This window comes from Syngnathus leptorhynchus, unplaced genomic scaffold, assembly GCF_054491065.1.
Source record: "Syngnathus leptorhynchus isolate UIUO unplaced genomic scaffold, UIUO_Slep HiC_scaffold_424, whole genome shotgun sequence".
Taxonomy (NCBI): Eukaryota; Metazoa; Chordata; class Actinopteri; order Syngnathiformes; family Syngnathidae; genus Syngnathus; species Syngnathus leptorhynchus.
In genome coordinates this window covers 20,001-40,000 of record NW_028232370.1, presented here as the reverse complement: position 1 = coordinate 40,000, position 20,000 = coordinate 20,001, and positions in this window count along the sequence as shown.

Sequence of the window (20,000 nt, the reverse complement as noted above, 5' to 3'; positions counted from 1 at the left end):
GGGTGCTGGATCATCCATACTTCCATAGCTCCAGAGCTCCATAGCCCCGGAGCTCCATAGCCCCGGAGCTCCATAGCCCCGGAGCTCCAGAGCTCCATAGCCCCGGAGCTCCATAGCCCCGGAGCTCCATAGCCCCGGAGCTCCATAGCCCCGGAGCTCCATAGCCCCAGAGCTCCATACTTCCATAGCCCCAGAGCTCCATAGCTCCATACTTCCATAGCTCCAGCCGCGGAGGGTGCTGGCTGGTGGCTCCATAGCTCCATACTTCCATACTTGCAGCCACGGAGTTGGCTAAAATTGCACTAAGTGCGAAAGCCCATTCATTTACAACGGCGTGTCCGCCAGGCGGCGACATTTCCCCGTTACCGGTGGCTGCGCGGCGGGTGAGTGACAGAGCTTATCCGAGCGGCTGGAACTCTGCGCCGGCGTGGTCGAGCGTGAGGCCCCGGCCCTTTGGCTGCCTGGTACCTAAAACACTTCCATTGATCCAGCCACGGAGGGTGCTGGCTGGTGGCTCCATAGCTCCATAGCTCCATACCTCCAGAGCTCCAGAGCTCCATAGCACCAGAGCTCCATAGCTCCATAGCACCAGAGCTCCATAGCTCCATAGCACCAGAGCTCCATAGCTCCATAGCACCAGAGCTCCATAGCTCCATAGCACCAGAGCTCCATAGCTCCATAGCACCAGAGCTCCATAGCTCCATAGCACCAGAGCTCCATAGCTCCATAGCTCCAGCCTGGGTGGCTGGTGGCTCCATAGCTCCATACTTCCATAGCTCCAGTCAGAGAGTGTGCTAAAATTGCACTAAGTGCGAATGCCCATTCATTTACAACGGCGTGTCCACAAGGCGGCGACATTTCCCCGTTACCGGTGGCTGCGCGGCGGGTGAGTGACAGAGCTTATCCGAGCGGCTGGAACTCTGCGCCGGCGTGGTCGAGCGTGAGGCCTCGGCCCTTTGGCTGCCTGGTACCTAAAACACTTCCATTGATCCAGCCACGGAGGGTGCTGGCTGGTGGCTCCATAGCTCCATAGCTCCATACCTCCAGAGCTCCAGAGCTCCATAGCACCAGAGCTCCATAGCTCCATAGCACCAGAGCTCCATAGCACCAGAGCTCCATAGCACCAGAGCTCCATAGCTCCATAGCACCAGAGCTCCATAGCTCCATAGCACCAGAGCTCCATAGCTCCATAGCACCAGAGCTCCATAGCTCCATAGCTCCATAGCACCAGAGCTCCATAGCTCCATAGCACCAGAGCTCCATAGCTCCATAGCACCAGAGCTCCATAGCTCCATAGCACCAGAGCTCCATAGCTCCATAGCACCAGAGCTCCATAGCTCCATAGCACCAGAGCTCCATAGCTCCATAGCACCAGAGCTCCATAGCTCCATAGCACCAGAGCTCCATAGCTCCATAGCACCAGAGCTCCATAGCTCCATAGCACCAGAGCTCCATAGCTCCATAGCTCCAGGGCTCCATAGCTCCAGGGCTCCATAGCTCCATAGCTCCAGGGCTCCATAGCTCCAGGGCTCCAGGGCTCCATAGCTCCATACCTCCAGAGCTCCATAGCTCCATACTTCCAGAGCTCCATAGCTCCATAGCTCCATACTTCCATAGCTCCAGCCGCGGAGGGTGCTGGCTGGTGGCTCCATAGCTCCATACTTCCATACTTGCAGCCACGGAGTTGGCTAAAATTGCACTAAGTGCGAAAGCCCATTCATTTACAACGGCGTGTCCGCCAGGCGGCGACATTTCCCCGTTACCGGTGGCTGCGCGGCGGGTGAGTGACAGAGCTTATCCGAGCGGCTGGAACTCTGCGCCGGCGTGGTCGAGCGTGAGGCCCCGGCCCTTTGGCTGCCTGGTACCTAAAACACTTCCATTGATCCAGCCACGGAGGGTGCTGGCTGGTGGCTCCATAGCTCCATAGCTCCATAGCACCAGAGCTCCATAGCTCCATAGCACCAGAGCTCCATAGCTCCATAGCACCAGAGCTCCATAGCTCCATAGCACCAGAGCTCCAGAGCTCCATAGCACCAGAGCTCCAGAGCTCCATAGCACCAGAGCTCCATAGCTCCATAGCACCAGAGCTCCAGAGCTCCATAGCACCAGAGCTCCATAGCTCCATAGCACCAGAGCTCCATAGCTCCATAGCACCAGAGCTCCATAGCTCCATAGCACCAGAGCTCCATAGCTCCATAGCACCAGAGCTCCATAGCTCCATAGCTCCAGGGCTCCATAGCTCCAGGGCTCCATAGCTCCATAGCTCCAGGGCTCCATAGCTCCAGGGCTCCAGGGCTCCATAGCTCCAGGGCTCCAGGGCTCCATAGCTCCATACCTCCAGAGCTCCATAGCTCCATACTTCCAGAGCTCCATAGCTCCATAGCGCCATACTTCCATAGCTCCATAGCTCCATACTTCCATAGCACCAGAGCTCCATAGCTCCAGAGCTCCATAGCTCCAGCCTGGGTGGCTGGTGGCTCCATAGCTCCATACTTCCATAGCTCCAGTCAGAGAGTTGGCGAAAATTGCACTAAGTGCGAAAGCCCATTCATTTACAACGGCGTGTCCACAAGGCGGCGACATTTCCCCGTTACCGGTGGCTGCGCGGCGGGTGAGTGACAGAGCTTATCCGAGCGGCTGGAACTCTGCGCCGGCGTGGTCGAGCGTGAGGCCTCGGCCCTTTGGCTGCCTGGTACCTAAAACACTTCCATTGATCCAGCCACGGAGGGTGCTGGCTGGTGGCTCCATAGCTCCATAGCTCCATAGCTCCATAGCTCCATAGCTCCATACTTCCATAGCTCCATACTTCCATAGCTCCAGACTTCCATAGCTCCATAGCTCCATAGCTCCATAGCTCCATACTTCCAGAGCGCCATAGCTCCATAGCACCAGAGCTCCAGAGCTCCATAGCTCCATAGCTCCATAGCCCCAGAGCTCCATAGCTCCATAGCTCCATAGCTCCAGAGCTCCATACTTCCATAGCTCCAGAGCTCCAGCCTGTCTGGTGGCTCCATAGCTCCATAGCTCCATACTTGCAGCCACGGAGCTGGCGAAAATTGCACTAAGTGCGAAAGCCCATTCATTTACAACGGCGTGTCCACAAGGCGGCGACATTTCCCCGTTACCGGTGGCTGCTTAGCGGGAGAGTGACAGAGCTTATCCGAGCGGCTGGAACTCTGGGCCGGCCTGGTCGAGCGGCTGGCCTCGGTAGTTGAGGTACCAGGGGCGGGCTGGGGAGCTCCAGGCGGGGCTTGTGAGAGAGTGTAGCCGAGCGGCTGGAACTCTGGGCCGGCGTGGTTGAGCAGCATGCCCGCGGAGGTGGCTCTTCCATAGGCACGGAGGGTGCTGGAGCTCCACACTTCCCTAGGCACGGAGGGTGCTGGAGCTCCACACTTCCATAGCTCCAGGCACGGAGGGTGCTGGAGCTCCACACTTCCATAGGCACGGAGGGTGCTGGAGCTCCATACTTCCATAGCTCCAGGCACGGAGGGTGCTGGAGCGCCACACTTCCATAGGCAGGGAGGGTGCTGGAGCTCCACACTTCCATAGGCACGGAGGGTGCTGGAGCTCCACACTTCCATAGGCAGGGAGGGTGCTGGAGCTCCACACTTCCATAGGCAGGGAGGGTGCTGGAGCTCCACACTTCCATAGGCAGGGAGGGTGCTGGAGCTCCACACTTCCATAGGCAGGGAGGGTGCTGGAGCTCCACACTTCCATAGGCAGGGAGGGTGCTGGAGCTCCACACTTCCATAGGCAGGGAGGGTGCTGGAGCTCCACACTTCCATAGGCAGGGAGGGTGCTGGAGCTCCACACTTCCATAGGCAGGGAGGGTGCTGGAGCTCCACACTTCCATAGGCAGGGAGGGTGCTGGAGCTCCACACTTCCATAGGCAGGGAGGGTGCTGGAGCTCCACACTTCCATAGGCAGGGAGGGTGCTGGAGCTCCACACTTCCATAGGCAGGGAGGGTGCTGGAGCTCCACACTTCCATAGGCAGGGAGGGTGCTGGAGCTCCACACTTCCATAGGCAGGGAGGGTGCTGGAGCTCCACACTTCCATAGGCAGGGAGGGTGCTGGAGCTCCACACTTCCATAGGCAGGGAGGGTGCTGGAGCTCCACACTTCCATAGGCAGGGAGGGTGCTGGAGCTCCACACTTCCATAGGCAGGGAGGGTGCTGGAGCTCCACACTTCCATAGGCAGGGAGGGTGCTGGAGCTCCACACTTCCATAGGCAGGGAGGGTGCTGGAGCTCCACACTTCCATAGGCAGGGAGGGTGCTGGAGCTCCACACTTCCATAGGCAGGGAGGGTGCTGGAGCTCCACACTTCCATAGGCAGGGAGGGTGCTGGAGCTCCACACTTCCATAGGCAGGGAGGGTGCTGGAGCTCCACACTTCCATAGGCAGGGAGGGTGCTGGAGCTCCACACTTCCATAGGCAGGGAGGGTGCTGGAGCTCCACACTTCCATAGGCAGGGAGGGTGCTGGAGCTCCACACTTCCATAGGCAGGGAGGGTGCTGGAGCTCCACACTTCCATAGGCAGGGAGGGTGCTGGAGCTCCACACTTCCATAGGCAGGGAGGGTGCTGGAGCTCCACACTTCCATAGGCAGGGAGGGTGCTGGAGCTCCACACTTCCATAGGCAGGGAGGGTGCTGGAGCTCCACACTTCCATAGGCAGGGAGGGTGCTGGAGCTCCACACTTCCATAGGCAGGGAGGGTGCTGGAGCTCCACACTTCCATAGGCAGGGAGGGTGCTGGAGCTCCACACTTCCATAGGCAGGGAGGGTGCTGGAGCTCCACACTTCCATAGGCAGGGAGGGTGCTGGAGCTCCACACTTCCATAGGCAGGGAGGGTGCTGGAGCTCCACACTTCCATAGGCAGGGAGGGTGCTGGAGCTCCACACTTCCATAGGCAGGGAGGGTGCTGGAGCTCCACACTTCCATAGGCAGGGAGGGTGCTGGAGCTCCACACTTCCATAGGCAGGGAGGGTGCTGGAGCTCCACACTTCCATAGGCAGGGAGGGTGCTGGAGCTCCACACTTCCATAGGCAGGGAGGGTGCTGGAGCTCCACACTTCCATAGGCAGGGAGGGTGCTGGAGCTCCACACTTCCATAGGCAGGGAGGGTGCTGGAGCTCCACACTTCCATAGGCAGGGAGGGTGCTGGAGCTCCACACTTCCATAGGCAGGGAGGGTGCTGGAGCTCCACACTTCCATAGGCAGGGAGGGTGCTGGAGCTCCACACTTCCATAGGCAGGGAGGGTGCTGGAGCTCCACACTTCCATAGGCAGGGAGGGTGCTGGAGCTCCACACTTCCATAGGCAGGGAGGGTGCTGGAGCTCCACACTTCCATAGGCAGGGAGGGTGCTGGAGCTCCACACTTCCATAGGCAGGGAGGGTGCTGGAGCTCCACACTTCCATAGGCAGGGAGGGTGCTGGAGCTCCACACTTCCATAGGCAGGGAGGGTGCTGGAGCTCCACACTTCCATAGGCAGGGAGGGTGCTGGAGCTCCACACTTCCATAGGCAGGGAGGGTGCTGGAGCTCCACACTTCCATAGGCAGGGAGGGTGCTGGAGCTCCACACTTCCATAGGCAGGGAGGGTGCTGGCACATCCACACTTCCAGCCACGGAGCATGCTGGCACTTCCACCTTGCTTGCTAAGTCGGCGTGATCTTGCCCAAAAAGTCCCTCCTCACCTCCAGCTGGAAGTGGAAAAAAATCCTCCACCTGCTTGGCCGAGGTTCTGGAAGCCAGCAGCTCGCAGAATGTTGCCAAAGTTTCACTGGAAGGAAAAGAAAAGAGAAGACCGAGTGCGCATTTCACCTACCGCCGAATGTCCACAAGAGGGAAGTGTCACTCCGTCGCAGAATCTGCGCCGACGCACTCGGCACCCTTCGAATTTATGGTGCCGGTGCGGGTGTTCTGGGTGCAAAAAGGCCGCCCAAGTGGTAGAAAAAAATCAGACTTCGTCTCTTAGGTCGAAATTAATGCCAAGTTTTGAAATGCGCTGGCAGGGGTGGACCAGGGCCCGTTAGAAGTGCTTAGGCGAGGTCCTGGAAGCCTAACCCGGCGTGATCTTGTGCAAAAAGCCGCTGCTGAGCTCCAGCTGGAAGTGTAAAAAGAACCGGGCTGGATCAAAAAAAGAACCGGGCGGCCCGTTAAAATTGCTTAGCCGAGGTCCTGGAACCCTAACCCGGCGTGATCTTGTGCAAAAAGCCGCTGCTGAGCTCCAGCTGGAAGTGTAAAAAGAACCGGGCTGGTTCAAAAAAAGAACCGGGCGACCCGTTAGAAGTGCTTAGCCGAGGTCCTGGAAGCCTAACCCGGCGTGATCTTGTGCAAAAAGCCGCTGCTGAGCTCCAGCTGGAAGTGGAAAAAGAACCGGGCTGGATCAAAAAAGAACCGGGCTGGATCAAAAAAGAACCGGGCGGCCCGTTAAAATTGCTTAGCCGAGGTCCTGGAAGCCTAACACGGCGTGATCTTGTGCAAAAAACCGCTCCCGAGCTCCAGCTGGAAGTGTAAAAAGAACCGGGCTGGATAAAAAAAGAACCGGGCTGGATCAAAAAAGAACCGGGCGACCCGTTAAAATTGCTTAGCCGAGGTCCTGGAAGCCTAACCCGGCGTGATCTTGTGCAAAAAGCCGCTGCTGAGCTCCAGCTGGAAGTGGAAAAAGAACCGGGCTGGATCAAAAAAGAACCGGGCTGGATCAAAAAAGAACCGGGCGGCCCGTTAAAATTGCTTAGCCGAGGTCCTGGAAGCCTAACACGGCGTGATCTTGTGCAAAAAACCGCTCCCGAGCTCCAGCTGGAAGTGTAAAAAGAACCGGGCTGGATAAAAAAAGAACCGGGCTGGATCAAAAAAGAACCGGGCGACCCGTTAAAATTGCTTAGCCGAGGTCCTGGAAGCCTAACACGGCGTGATCTTGTGCAAAAAGCCGCTCCCGAGCTCCAGCTGGAAGTGTAAAAAGAACCGGGCTGGATAAAAAAAGAACCGGGCTGGATCAAAAAAGAACCGGGCGACCCGTTAAAATTGCTTAGCCGAGGTCCTGGAAGCCTAACCCGGCGTGATCTTGTGCAAATAGCCGCTGCCGAGCTCCAGCTGGAAGTGTGAAAAGAACCGGGCTGGATAAAAAAAAGAACCGGGCTGGATCAAAAAAGAACCGGGCGACCCGTTAAAATTGCTTAGCCGAGGTCCTGGAAGCCTAACACGGCGTGATCTTGTGCAAAAAACCGCTCCCGAGCTCCAGCTGGAAGTGTAAAAAGAACCGGGCTGGATAAAAAAAGAACCGGGCTGGATCAAAAAAGAACCGGGCGACCCGTTAAAATTGCTTAGCCGAGGTCCTGGAAGCCTAACCCGGCGTGATCTTGTGCAAAAAGCCGCTCCCGAGCTCCAGCTGGAAGTGTAAAAAGAACCGGGCTGGATAAAAAAAGAACCGGGCTGGATCAAAAAAGAACCGGGCGACCCGTTAAAATTGCTTAGCCGAGGTCCTGGAAGCCTAACACGGCGTGTTCTTGTGCAAAAAGCCGCTCCCAAGCTCCAGCTGGAAGTGTAAAAAGAACCGGGCTGGATAAAAAAAAGAACCGGGCTGGATCAAAAAAGAACCGGGCGACCCGTTAAAATTGCTTAGCCGAGGTCCTGGAAGCCTAACACGGCGTGATCTTGTGCAAAAAGCCGCTCCCGAGCTCCAGCTGGAAGTGTAAAAAGAACCGGGCTGGATAAAAAAAGAACCGGGCTGGATAAAAAAAAGAACCGGGCGACCCGTTAAAATTGCTTAGCCGAGGTCCTGGAAGCCTAACACGGCGTGTTCTTGTGCAAAAAGCCGCTCCCGAGCTCCAGCTGGAAGTGTAAAAAGAACCAGGCTGGATAAAAAAAAGAACCGGGCTGGATCAAAAAAGAACCGGGCGACCCGTTAAAATTGCTTAGCCGAGGTCCTGGAAGCCTAACACGGCGTGATCTTGTGCAAAAAGCCGCTCCCGAGCTCCAGCTGGAAGTGTAAAAAGAACCGGGCTGGATAAAAAAAGAACCGGGCTGGATAAAAAAAAGAACCGGGCGACCCGTTAAAATTGCTTAGCCGAGGTCCTGGAAGCCTAACACGGCGTGTTCTTGTGCAAAAAGCCGCTCCCGAGCTCCAGCTGGAAGTGTAAAAAGAACCAGGCTGGATAAAAAAAAGAACCGGGCTGGATCAAAAAAGAACCGGGCGACCCGTTAAAATTGCTTAGCCGAGGTCCTGGAAGCCTAACACGGCGTGATCTTGTGCAAAAAGCCGCTCCCGAGCTCCAGCTGGAAGTGTAAAAAGAACCGGGCTGGATAAAAAAAGAACCGGGCTGGATAAAAAAAAGAACCGGGCGACCCGTTAAAATTGCTTAGCCGAGGTCCTGGAAGCCTAACACGGCGTGATCTTGTGCAAAAAGCCGCTCCCGAGCTCCAGCTGGAAGTGTAAAAAGAACCAGGCTGGATAAAAAAAAGAACCGGGCTGGATCAAAAAAGAACCGGGCGACCCGTTAAAATTGCTTAGCCGAGGTCCTGGAAGCCTAACACGGCGTGTTCTTGTGCAAAAAGCCGCTCCCGAGCTCCAGCTGGAAGTGTAAAAAGAACCAGGCTGGATAAAAAAAAGAACCGGGCTGGTTCAAAAAAGAACCGGGCAACCCGTTAAAATTGCTTAGCCGAGGTCCTGGAAGCCTAACACGGCGTGTTCTTGTGCAAAAAGCCGCTCCCGAGCTCCAGCTGGAAGTGTAAAAAGAACCAGGCTGGATAAAAAAAAGAACCGGGCTGGATCAAAAAAGAACCGGGCGACCCGTTAAAATTGCTTAGCCGAGGTCCTGGAAGCCTAACACGGCGTGTTCTTGTGCAAAAAGCCGCTCCCGAGCTCCAGCTGGAAGTGTAAAAAGAACCAGGCTGGATAAAAAAAAGAACCGGGCTGGTTCAAAAAAGAACCGGGCAACCCGTTAAAATTGCTTAGCCGAGGTCCTGGAAGCCTAACACGGCGTGATCTTGTGCAAAAAGCCGCTCCCGAGCTCCAGCTGGAAGTGTAAAAAGAACCGGGCTGGATAAAAAAAGAACCGGGCTGGATAAAAAAAAAGAACCGGGCGACCCGTTAAAATTGCTTAGCCGAGGTCCTGGAAGCCTAACACGGCGTGATCTTGTGCAAAAAGCCGCTCCCGAGCTCCAGCTGGAAGTGTAAAAAGAACCAGGCTGGATAAAAAAAAGAACCGGGCTGGATCAAAAAAGAACCGGGCGACCCGTTAAAATTGCTTAGCCGAGGTCCTGGAAGCCTAACACGGCGTGATCTTGTGCAAAAAGCCGCTCCCGAGCTCCAGCTGGAAGTGTAAAAAGAACCAGGCTGGATAAAAAAAAGAACCGGGCTGGATCAAAAAAGAACCGGGCGACCCGTTAAAATTGCTTAGCCGAGGTCCTGGAAGCCTAACACGGCGTGTTCTTGTGCAAAAAGCCGCTCCCGAGCTCCAGCTGGAAGTGTAAAAAGAACCAGGCTGGATAAAAAAAAGAACCGGGCTGGATCAAAAAAGAACCGGGCGACCCGTTAAAATTGCTTAGCCGAGGTCCTGGAAGCCTAACACGGCGTGTTCTTGTGCAAAAAGCCGCTCCCGAGCTCCAGCTGGAAGTGTAAAAAGAACCAGGCTGGATAAAAAAAAGAACCGGGCTGGATCAAAAAAGAACCGGGCGACCCGTTAAAATTGCTTAGCTGAGGTCCTGGAAGCCTAACACGGCGTGATCTTGTGCAAAAAGCCGCTCCCGAGCTCCAGCTGGAAGTGTAAAAAGAACCGGGCTGGATAAAAAAAAAGAACCGGGCTGGTTCAAAAAAGAACCGGGCAACCCGTTAAAATTGCTTAGCCGAGGTCCTGGAAGCCTAACCCGGCGTGATCTTGCCCGAAAGTCGGCCTCTATACTTCCATTTTAGGTACCAGGGGCTATTAGTGTACTTGGTCCCACTAGTCAGTGTACTCATCCAGTTACCCCCCGTTTTCCAAAACACCATCGGCACGTATAAGGGGGGGACTCTTGAGAGAGATGAGGTATATGGCAGCGCAACACCAATCCGCTCCGCGCTGGTTCCCATGTCGGCTACGGATGAATAAAACCAGCCTGTCCCCCCTGGAGCTCACGAGACACGGAATTTTTTCTAAGTGCCAACGGCTCTTCCGAGCAAACGTGTCCGCTCCGGCTGGTTCCCCCGTCGGCCTCGAATGACGAAAAATGCCGGTCTCCGCCCGGAGCTCATGACAAACGAAAAATTTTCTAAGTGCCAACGGCACTAGCGAGCGAATGTGTCCGCTCGGCGCTGGTTCCCGGGTCGAACCCGGAAGACGAAAAACGCCGCTCTCCGCCCGGAGCTCATGACAAACGAAAAATTTTCTAAGTGCCAACGGCACTAGCGAGCGAATGTGTCCGCTCGGCGCTGGTTCCCGGGTCGAACCCGGAAGACGAAAAACGCCGCTCTCCGCCCGGAGCTCATGACAAACGAAAAATTTTCTAAGTGCCAACGGCACTAGCGAGCGAATGTGTCCGCTCGGCGCTGGTTCCCGGGTCGAACCCGGAAGACGAAAAACGCCGCTCTCCGCCCGGAGCTCATGACAAACGAAACATTTTCTAAGTGCCAACGGCACTAGCGAGCGAATGTGTCCGCTCGGCGCTGGTTCCCGGGTCGAACCCGGAAGACGAAAAACGCCGCTCTCCGCCCGGAGCTCATGACAAACGAAAAATTTTCTAAGTGCCAACGGCACTTGCGAGCGAATGTGTCCGCTCGGCGCTGGTTCCCGGGTCGGACCCGGAAGACGAAAAACGCCGGTCTCCGCCCGGAGCTCATGACAAACGAAAAATTTTCTAAGTGCCAACGGCACTAGCGAGCGAATGTGTCCGCTCGGCGCTGGTTCCCGGGTCGGACCCGGAAGACGAAAAACGCCGGTCCTCGCCTGGAGGTCCCAGCAAAATCGGCGAAAAAAACGACTAAGTGTCAACTTTCGAAAAAACGACTAAGTGCCCACGGCTCTGCGGGGCTTGTGAGTCCGCCCCGCGCCGGTTCGGTGGTCGGCCTCAAAAAGCAAAAAATCAGCCTCTCTCCCTGGAGCTCACCTCGAGGTACCAGGGGGTGAGGTACCCGGGCTAAGGTGCAGTACCTTTTTTGGTCTTCAGGTGCGCCAGAGTACAATGAAATGGTCCCAGTAGTCAGTGTACTCATCGACTTTCCCCCCGTATTCCAAAGCACCTCGTTTACGAGTATGGAGGAGATGGTGCTTCTCCCCACGGCGTCGGACACGCCGTCCTCGACAGCACAAGGTCGGATAGAAGACCTGGAAAGCGCCGTGGCACGCGCTGGAGGTGGGCACTTTGGCGAAAAAACGACTAAGTGTCAACTTTCGAAAAAACGACTAAGTGTCAACTTTCGAAAAAACGGCTAAGTGTCAACTTTCGAAAAAACGACTAAGTGTCACCTCTCTGAAACAATGGCAAAGTGTCGCCTCTCTGAAATTTTTCTAAGTGCCCACGGCTCTGCGGGCTCGTGCATCCGAGCCGCGCCGGTTCTGCAACCGGCCTAGAATGACGAAAAATAACGGTCTCCTCCTGGAGCTCACAGCCAATTGTGGCGAAAAAGTGGCAAAGTGCCCACGGCCCTGCCGAGCTTTGGCGTCCGCTCAGCGCCGGTGCCGCAGTCGGCCTCGAATGACGAAAAATGACGGTCTCCTCCTGGAGCTCACAGCCAACTTGGCAAAAAGTTTCTAAGTGCCCACGGCCCTGCCGAGCTTTGGCGTCCGCCCAGCGCCGGTTCCGCAGTCGGCCTCGAATGACGAAAAATAACGGTCTCCTCCTGGAGCTCACAGCCAACTTGGCAAAAAGTTTCTAAGTGCCCACGGCCCTGCCGAGCTTTGGCGTCCGCTCAGCGCCGGTGCCGCAGTCGGCCTCGAATGACGAAAAATGACGGTCTCCTCCTGGAGCTCACAGCCAACTTGGCAAAAAGTTTCTAAGTGCCCACGGCCCTGCCGAGCTTTGGCGTCCGCCCAGCGCCGGTTCCGCAGTCGGCCTCGAATGACGAAAAATAACGGTCTCCTCCTGGAGCTCACAGCCAACTTGGCAAAAAGTTTCTAAGTGCCCACGGCCCTGCCGAGCTTTGGCGTCCGCTCAGCGCCGGTGCCGCAGTCGGCCTCGAATGACGAAAAATGACGGTCTCCTCCTGGAGCTCACAGCCAACTTGGCAAAAAGTTTCTAAGTGCCCACGGCCCTGCCGAGCTTTGGCGTCCGCCCAGCGCCGGTTCCGCAGTCGGCCTCGAATGACGAAAAATAACGGTCTCCTCCTGGAGCTCACAGCCAACTTGGCAAAAAGTTTCTAAGTGCCCACGGCCCTGCCGAGCTTTGGCGTCCGCTCAGCGCCGGTGCCGCAGTCGGCCTCGAATGACGAAAAATGACGGTCTCCTCCTGGAGCTCACAGCCAACTTGGCAAAAAGTTTCTAAGTGCCCACGGCCCTGCCGAGCTTTGGCGTCCGCCCAGCGCCGGTTCCGCAGTCGGCCTCGAATGACGAAAAATAACGGTCTCCTCCTGGAGCTCACAGCCAACTTGGCAAAAAGTTTCTAAGTGCCCACGGCCCTGCCGAGCTTTGGCGTCCGCCCAGCGCCGGTTCCGCAGTCGGCCTCGAATGACGAAAAATAACGGTCTCCTCCTGGAGCTCACAGCCAACTTGGCAAAAAGTTTCTAAGTGCCCACGGCCCTGCCGAGCTTTGGCGTCCGCCCAGCGCCGGTTCCGCAGTCGGCCTCGAATGACGAAAAATAACGGTCTCCTCCTGGAGCTCACAGCCAACTTGGCAAAAAGTTTCTAAGTGCCCACGGCCCTGCCGAGCTTTGGCGTCCGCTCAGCGCCGGTTCCGCAGTCGGCCTCGAATGACGAAAAATGACGGTCTCCTCCTGGAGCTCACAGCCAACTTGGCAAAAAGTTTCTAAGTGCCCACGGCCCTGCCGAGCTTTGGCGTCCGCCCAGCGCCGGTTCCGCAGTCGGCCTCGAATGACGAAAAATAACGGTCTCCTCCTGGAGCTCACAGCCAACTTGGCAAAAAGTTTCTAAGTGCCCACGGCCCTGCCGAGCTTTGGCGTCCGCTCAGCGCCGGTGCCGCAGTCGGCCTCGAATGACGAAAAATGACGGTCTCCTCCTGGAGCTCACAGCCAACTTGGCAAAAAGTTTCTAAGTGCCCACGGCCCTGCCGAGCTTTGGCGTCCGCCCAGCGCCGGTTCCGCAGTCGGCCTCGAATGACGAAAAATAACGGTCTCCTCCTGGAGCTCACAGCCAACTTGGCAAAAAGTTTCTAAGTGCCCACGGCCCTGCCGAGCTTTGGCGTCCGCCCAGCGCCGGTTCCGCAGTCGGCCTCGAATGACGAAAAATAACGGTCTCCTCCTGGAGCTCACAGCCAACTTGGCAAAAAGTTTCTAAGTGCCCACGGCCCTGCCGAGCTTTGGCGTCCGCCCAGCGCCGGTTCCGCAGTCGGCCTCGAATGACGAAAAATAACGGTCTCCTCCTGGAGCTCACAGCCAACTTGGCAAAAAGTTTCTAAGTGCCCACGGCCCTGCCGAGCTTTGGCGTCCGCTCAGCGCCGGTTCCGCAGTCGGCCTCGAATGACGAAAAATGACGGTCTCCTCCTGGAGCTCACAGCCAACTTGGCAAAAAGTTTCTAAGTGCCCACGGCCCTGCCGAGCTTTGGCGTCCGCCCAGCGCCGGTTCCGCAGTCGGCCTCGAATGACGAAAAATAACGGTCTCCTCCTGGAGCTCACAGCCAACTTGGCAAAAAGTTTCTAAGTGCCCACGGCCCTGCCGAGCTTTGGCGTCCGCTCAGCGCCGGTGCCGCAGTCGGCCTCGAATGACGAAAAATGACGGTCTCCTCCTGGAGCTCACAGCCAACTTGGCAAAAAGTTTCTAAGTGCCCACGGCCCCTGCCGAGCTTTGGCGTCCGCCCAGCGCCGGTTCCGCAGTCGGCCTCGAATGACGAAAAATAACGGTCTCCTCCTGGAGCTCACAGCCAACTTGGCAAAAAGTTTCTAAGTGCCCACGGCCCTGCCGAGCTTTGGCGTCCGCCCAGCGCCGGTTCCGCAGTCGGCCTCGAATGACGAAAAATAACGGTCTCCTCCTGGAGCTCACAGCCAACTTGGCAAAAAGTTTCTAAGTGCCCACGGCCCTGCCGAGCTTTGGCGTCCGCCCAGCGCCGGTTCCGCAGTCGGCCTCGAATGACGAAAAATAACGGTCTCCTCCTGGAGCTCACAGCCAACTTGGCAAAAAGTTTCTAAGTGCCCACGGCCCTGCCGAGCTTTGGCGTCCGCTCAGCGCCGGTTCCGCAGTCGGCCTCGAATGACGAAAAATGACGGTCTCCTCCTGGAGCTCACAGCCAACTTGGCAAAAAGTTTCTAAGTGCCCACGGCCCTGCCGAGCTTTGGCGTCCGCCCAGCGCCGGTTCCGCAGTCGGCCTCGAATGACGAAAAATAACGGTCTCCTCCTGGAGCTCACAGCCAACTTGGCAAAAAGTTTCTAAGTGCCCACGGCCCTGCCGAGCTTTGGCGTCCGCTCAGCGCCGGTGCCGCAGTCGGCCTCGAATGACGAAAAATGACGGTCTCCTCCTGGAGCTCACAGCCAACTTGGCAAAAAGTTTCTAAGTGCCCACGGCCCTGCCGAGCTTTGGCGTCCGCCCAGCGCCGGTTCCGCAGTCGGCCTCGAATGACGAAAAATAACGGTCTCCTCCTGGAGCTCACAGCCAACTTGGCAAAAAGTTTCTAAGTGCCCACGGCCCTGCCGAGCTTTGGCGTCCGCCCAGCGCCGGTTCCGCAGTCGGCCTCGAATGACGAAAATAACGGTCTCCTCCTGGAGCTCACAGCCAACTTGGCAAAAAGTTTCTAAGTGCCCACGGCCCTGCCGAGCTTTGGCGTCCGCCCAGCGCCGGTTCCGCAGTCGGCCTCGAATGACGAAAAATAACGGTCTCCTCCTGGAGCTCACAGCCAACTTGGCAAAAAGTTTCTAAGTGCCCACGGCCCTGCCGAGCTTTGGCGTCCGCTCAGCGCCGGTTCCGCAGTCGGCCTCGAATGACGAAAAATGACGGTCTCCTCCTGGAGCTCACAGCCAACTTGGCAAAAAGTTTCTAAGTGCCCACGGCCCTGCCGAGCTTTGGCGTCCGCCCAGCGCCGGTTCCGCAGTCGGCCTCGAATGACGAAAAATAACGGTCTCCTCCTGGAGCTCACAGCCAACTTGGCAAAAAGTTTCTAAGTGCCCACGGCCCTGCCGAGCTTTGGCGTCCGCCCAGCGCCGGTTCCGCAGTCGGCCTCGAATGACGAAAAATAACGGTCTCCTCCTGGAGCTCACAGCCAACTTGGCAAAAAGTTTCTAAGTGTCACATCTGTGAAAAAACGACTAAGTGTCAACTTTCGAAAAAACGGCTAAGTGTCAACTTTCGAAAAAACGGCAAAGTGTCACATCTCTGAAAAAACGGCTAAGTGTCGACTTTCGAAAAAACGGCTAAGTGTCAACTTTCGAAAAAACGGCAAAGTGTCACATCTCTGAAAAAAACGGCTAAGTGTCACATCTCTGAAAAAACGGCTAAGTGTCACATCTCTGAAAAAACGGCTAAGTGTCGCCTCTCTGAAAAAAACGGCAAAGTGTCAACTTTCGAAAAAACGACAGAGTGTCGCCTCTCTGAAAAAACGACTAAGTGTCGACTCTGAGAAAATGGCAAAGTGCCCACGGCTCTGCGGGCTCGTGCATCCGACCCGCGCCGGTTCCCCAGCCGGCCTGATATAAGGCAAAACCAGCCTCTCCGCCTGGAGCTCAGAGCCAACTTGGCGAATATTTTCTAAGTGCCCACGGCTCTGCGTGGCTACGGCGTCTGCCCAGCGCCGGTTCCTGGGTCGAACCCCGAGGACGAGGAATGCCGGTCTCCGCCTGGAGGTCCCAGCTTAATCGGCGAAAATTTTCTAAGTGCCCACGGCTCTGCCGGGCTCGTGCATCCGACCCGCGCCGGTTCCCCAGCCGGCCTGAAATAAGGCAAAACCAGGCTCTCCCCCTGGAGCTCAGAGCCAATTGTGGCGAAAAAACGACTAAGTGTCAACTTTCGAAAAAACGACTAAGTGTCAACTTTCCAAAAAAAACGGCTAAGTGTCGACTTTCGAAAAAACGGCTAAGTGTCAACTTTCGAAAAAAACGACTAAGTGTCGCCTCTGAAAAAACGACTAAGTGTCGCCTCTCTGAAAAAACGACTAAGTGCCCACGGCTCTGCGGGGCTTGTGAGTCCGCCCCGCGCCGGTTCGGCGGTCGGCCTCAAAAAGCGAAAAATCAGCCTCTCTCCCTGGAGCTCACCAAAAATTTGTCGAAATTTTTCTAAGTTCTCCTCGAGGTACCAGGGGGTGAGGTACCCGGGCTAAGGTGCAGTACCTTTTTTGGTCTTCAGGTGCGCCAGAGTACAATGAAATGGTCCCAGTAGTCAGTGTACTCATCGACTTTCCCCCCGTTTTCCAAAGCACCCCGTTTACGAGTATGGAGGAGATGGTGCTGGTCTCCCCACGGCGTCGGACACGCCGTCCTCGACAGCACAAGGTCGGATAGAAGACCTGAAAAGCGCCGTGGCACGCGCTGGAGGTGTCACTGTGGCGAAAAAGTGACTAAGTGTCAACTTTCGAAAAAACGGCTAAGTGTCAACTTTCGAAAAAACGGCTAAGTGTCAACTTTCGAAAAAACTGCTAAGTGTCAACTTTCGAAAAAACGACTAAGTGTCGCCTCTCTGAAAAAACGGCAAAGTGTCAACTTTCGAAAAAACGACTAAGTGTCAACTTTCGAAAAAACGACTAAGTGTCACCTCTCTGAAAAAATGGCAAAGTGTCAACTGCGAATGTGGTGGTGCATGGAAGGAAGTGGAGGACGGCCGCCTCCTTAAACACAGGCCGGAGAGGAGCGTCAGGGCCAGGCTCCTCAAACATGGACCGAGTGTCGCCCTTAACACAGACCAAGGGGAGGACGGCCGCCTCCTTAAACACAGGCCGGAGAGGAGCGTCAGGGCCAGGCTCCTCAAACATGGACCGAGTGTCGCCCTTAACACAGACCAAGGGGAGGACGGCCGCCTCCTTAAACACAGGCCGGAGAGGAGCGTCAGGGCCAGGCTCCTCAAACATGGACCGAGTGTCGCCCTTAACACGGACCAAGGGGAGGACGGCCGCCTCCTTAAACACAGGCCGGAGAGGAGCGTCAGGGCCAGGCTCCTCAAACATGGACCGAGTGTCGCCCTTAACACGGACCAAGGGGAGGACGGCCGCCTCCTTAAACACAGGCCGGAGAGGAGCGTCAGGGCCAGGCTCCTCAAACATGGACCGAGTGTCGCCCTTAACACAGACCAAGGGGAGGACGGCCGCCTCCTTAAACACAGGCCGGAGAGGAGCGTCAGGGCCAGGCTCCTCAAACATGGACCGAGTGTCGCCCTTAACACGGACCAAGGGGAGGACGGCCGCCTCCTTAAACACAGGCCGGAGAGGAGCGTCAGGGCCAGGCTCCTCAAACATGGACCGAGTGTCGCCCTTAACACGGACCAAGGGGAGGACGGCCGCCTCCTTAAACACAGGCCGGAGAGGAGCGTCAGGGCCAGGCTCCTCAAACATGGACAGAGTGTCGCCCTTAACACAGACCAAGCGGAGGACGGCCGCCTCCCTAAATACAGGCCGAACCGGAGCGCGAGTGTCGCTCCTTAAACACGGACCGAGTGGAGGACGGCCGCCTCCTTAAACACAGGCCGAACAAAATGACACAAAGTGTCAACTGCGAATGTTGTCCATCCAAGGAAGGAGCGTGATGCCCGGCCGGCTCCTTAAACACAGGCCGAGAGTCGCCCCGGACGGTCCGCCTCGCGGCGCCCGTCTGCTCGGATAAAATGACACAAAGTGTCAACTACGAATGTTGTCCATCCAAGGAGGGAGCGTGATGCCCGGCCGGCTCCGAAAACACAGGCCGAGAGTCGCCCCGGACGGTCCGCCTCGCGGCGCCCGTCTGCTCGGATAAAATGACACAAAGTGTCAACTGCGAATGTTGTCCATCCAAGGAAGGAGCGTGATGCCCGGCCGGCTCCTTAAACACAGGCCGAGAGTCGCCCCGGACGGTCCGCCTCGCGGCGCCCGCCCGCTCGGATAAAATGACACAAAGTGTCAACTACGAATGTTGTCCATCCAAGGAAGGAGCGTGATGCCCGGCCGGCTCCTTAAACACAGGCCGAGAGTCGCCCCGGACGGTCGCCTCGCGGCGCCCGTCTGCTCGGATAAAATGACACAAAGTGTCAACTACGAATGTTGTCCATCCAAGGAGGGAGCGTGATGCCCGGCCGGCTCCGAAAACACAGGCCGAGAGTCGCCCCGGACGGTCCGCCTCGCGGCGCCCGTCTGCTCGGATAAAATGACACAAAGTGTCAACTGCGAATGTTGTCCATCCAAGGAAGGAGCGTGATGCCCGGCCGGCTCCTTAAACACAGGCCGAGAGTCGCCCCGGACGGTCCGCCTCGCGGCGCCCGCCCGCTCGGATAAAATGACACAAAGTGTCAACTACGAATGTTGTCCATCCAAGGAAGGAGCGTGATGCCCGGCCGGCTCCTTAAACACAGGCCGAGAGTCGCCCCGGACGGTCGCCTCGCGGCGCCCGTCTGCTCGGATAAAATGACACAAAGTGTCAACTACGAATGTTGTCCATCCAAGGAGGGAGCGTGATGCCCGGCCGGCTCCGAAAACACAGGCCGAGAGTCGCCCCGGACGGTCCGCCTCGCGGCGCCCGTCTGCTCGGATAAAATGACACAAAGTGTCAACTACGAATGTTGTCCATCCAAGGAGGGAGCGTGAGGCCCGGCCGGCTCCGAAAACACAGGCCGAGAGTCGCCCCGGACGGTCCGCCTCTCGAGGCGCCCGCCCGCTCGGATAAAATGACACAAAGTGTCAACTACGAATGTTGTCCATCCAAGGAGGGAGCGTGATGCCCGGCCGGCTCCGAAAACACAGGCCGAGATTCGACCCCGGACGGGCCGTCTTCTCCCGGCGCCCGCCCGCGTACGCCCCCCATCCCCGGTCGCCCGTCTGCTCCCGGCGGGCCTCCGAGTACCCCCTCACCCAACTGACCGACTGGCACTCATGACCCGCCTTGGTAGGGCCTCCATCGGCCTCGGCTCGTCCGACGTCGGGTGGACGGTTCCTACCCACTGCGGGTCGCACTCTAGCGCCCCGGCCGCCGCGTGAGCGTGCGCTCCCCGCGCCGCCCCGCAGGCCCCGGCGCGACCGTACTGCGGCGAGACCGAGACGACCCGGTTTGGCATCCATCCCACCTAGCCACGATCCACGGAGGCCGAGCGAGCGGCTGAGTGTCGGGCGCCGCGCGTGCGAGCGTCCGCCGGCCGCGCCGGTCCTTCCGCGAATGTCGTTTCTCAAACCCTCCGGCTTGATAGCGGCGGCACCACGGGAAGCCGTCCACACACACACCGTCCGACCTCTATCCGAAAAGCCTTCCCGACCAACCGCGGTCGCGGGGGCGTCTGTCGCTCCGCATCGGGGGGGCGTATGGCTTCCGCGCTACGCGCTGCGGGCTCGGGGGGGCCGCAACGGCTGAGTCTGACTCGGCCGGGGCGCAGCTTCCCTCCCGGCAGTCAGCAATAGTGCCGATCGCGCCTGCCACCAGCCCCCTCCCCGACGGGTTCGTCGGCGCCGGCTGGCCGCCGTCCGCCTTCGTTCCCCGAGGGTTCCCAACCAGCGCCGATCCAACTCCGCATCCTGGCCGCACGCAGTGCGTGCCTCGCGCGGGTAAGTCGCCGGCGCAGCGCCGCAGCTCCCGACCCCCGCGTACGGGAATAGTTGAGGGCCTCAGCGGGCCGCACCGACCGAGTCCGACTCGGGCCGGGGCGCAGATTCCCGCTTGGGTGACCGAACGTTCTCTGCTCGGGCCGGAGGGCCGACGCCCGTCCCCCCCCCGTCGTCCCCCACGGACCGCCTCCGAGGCCACTTCGCACGGCTCATCCT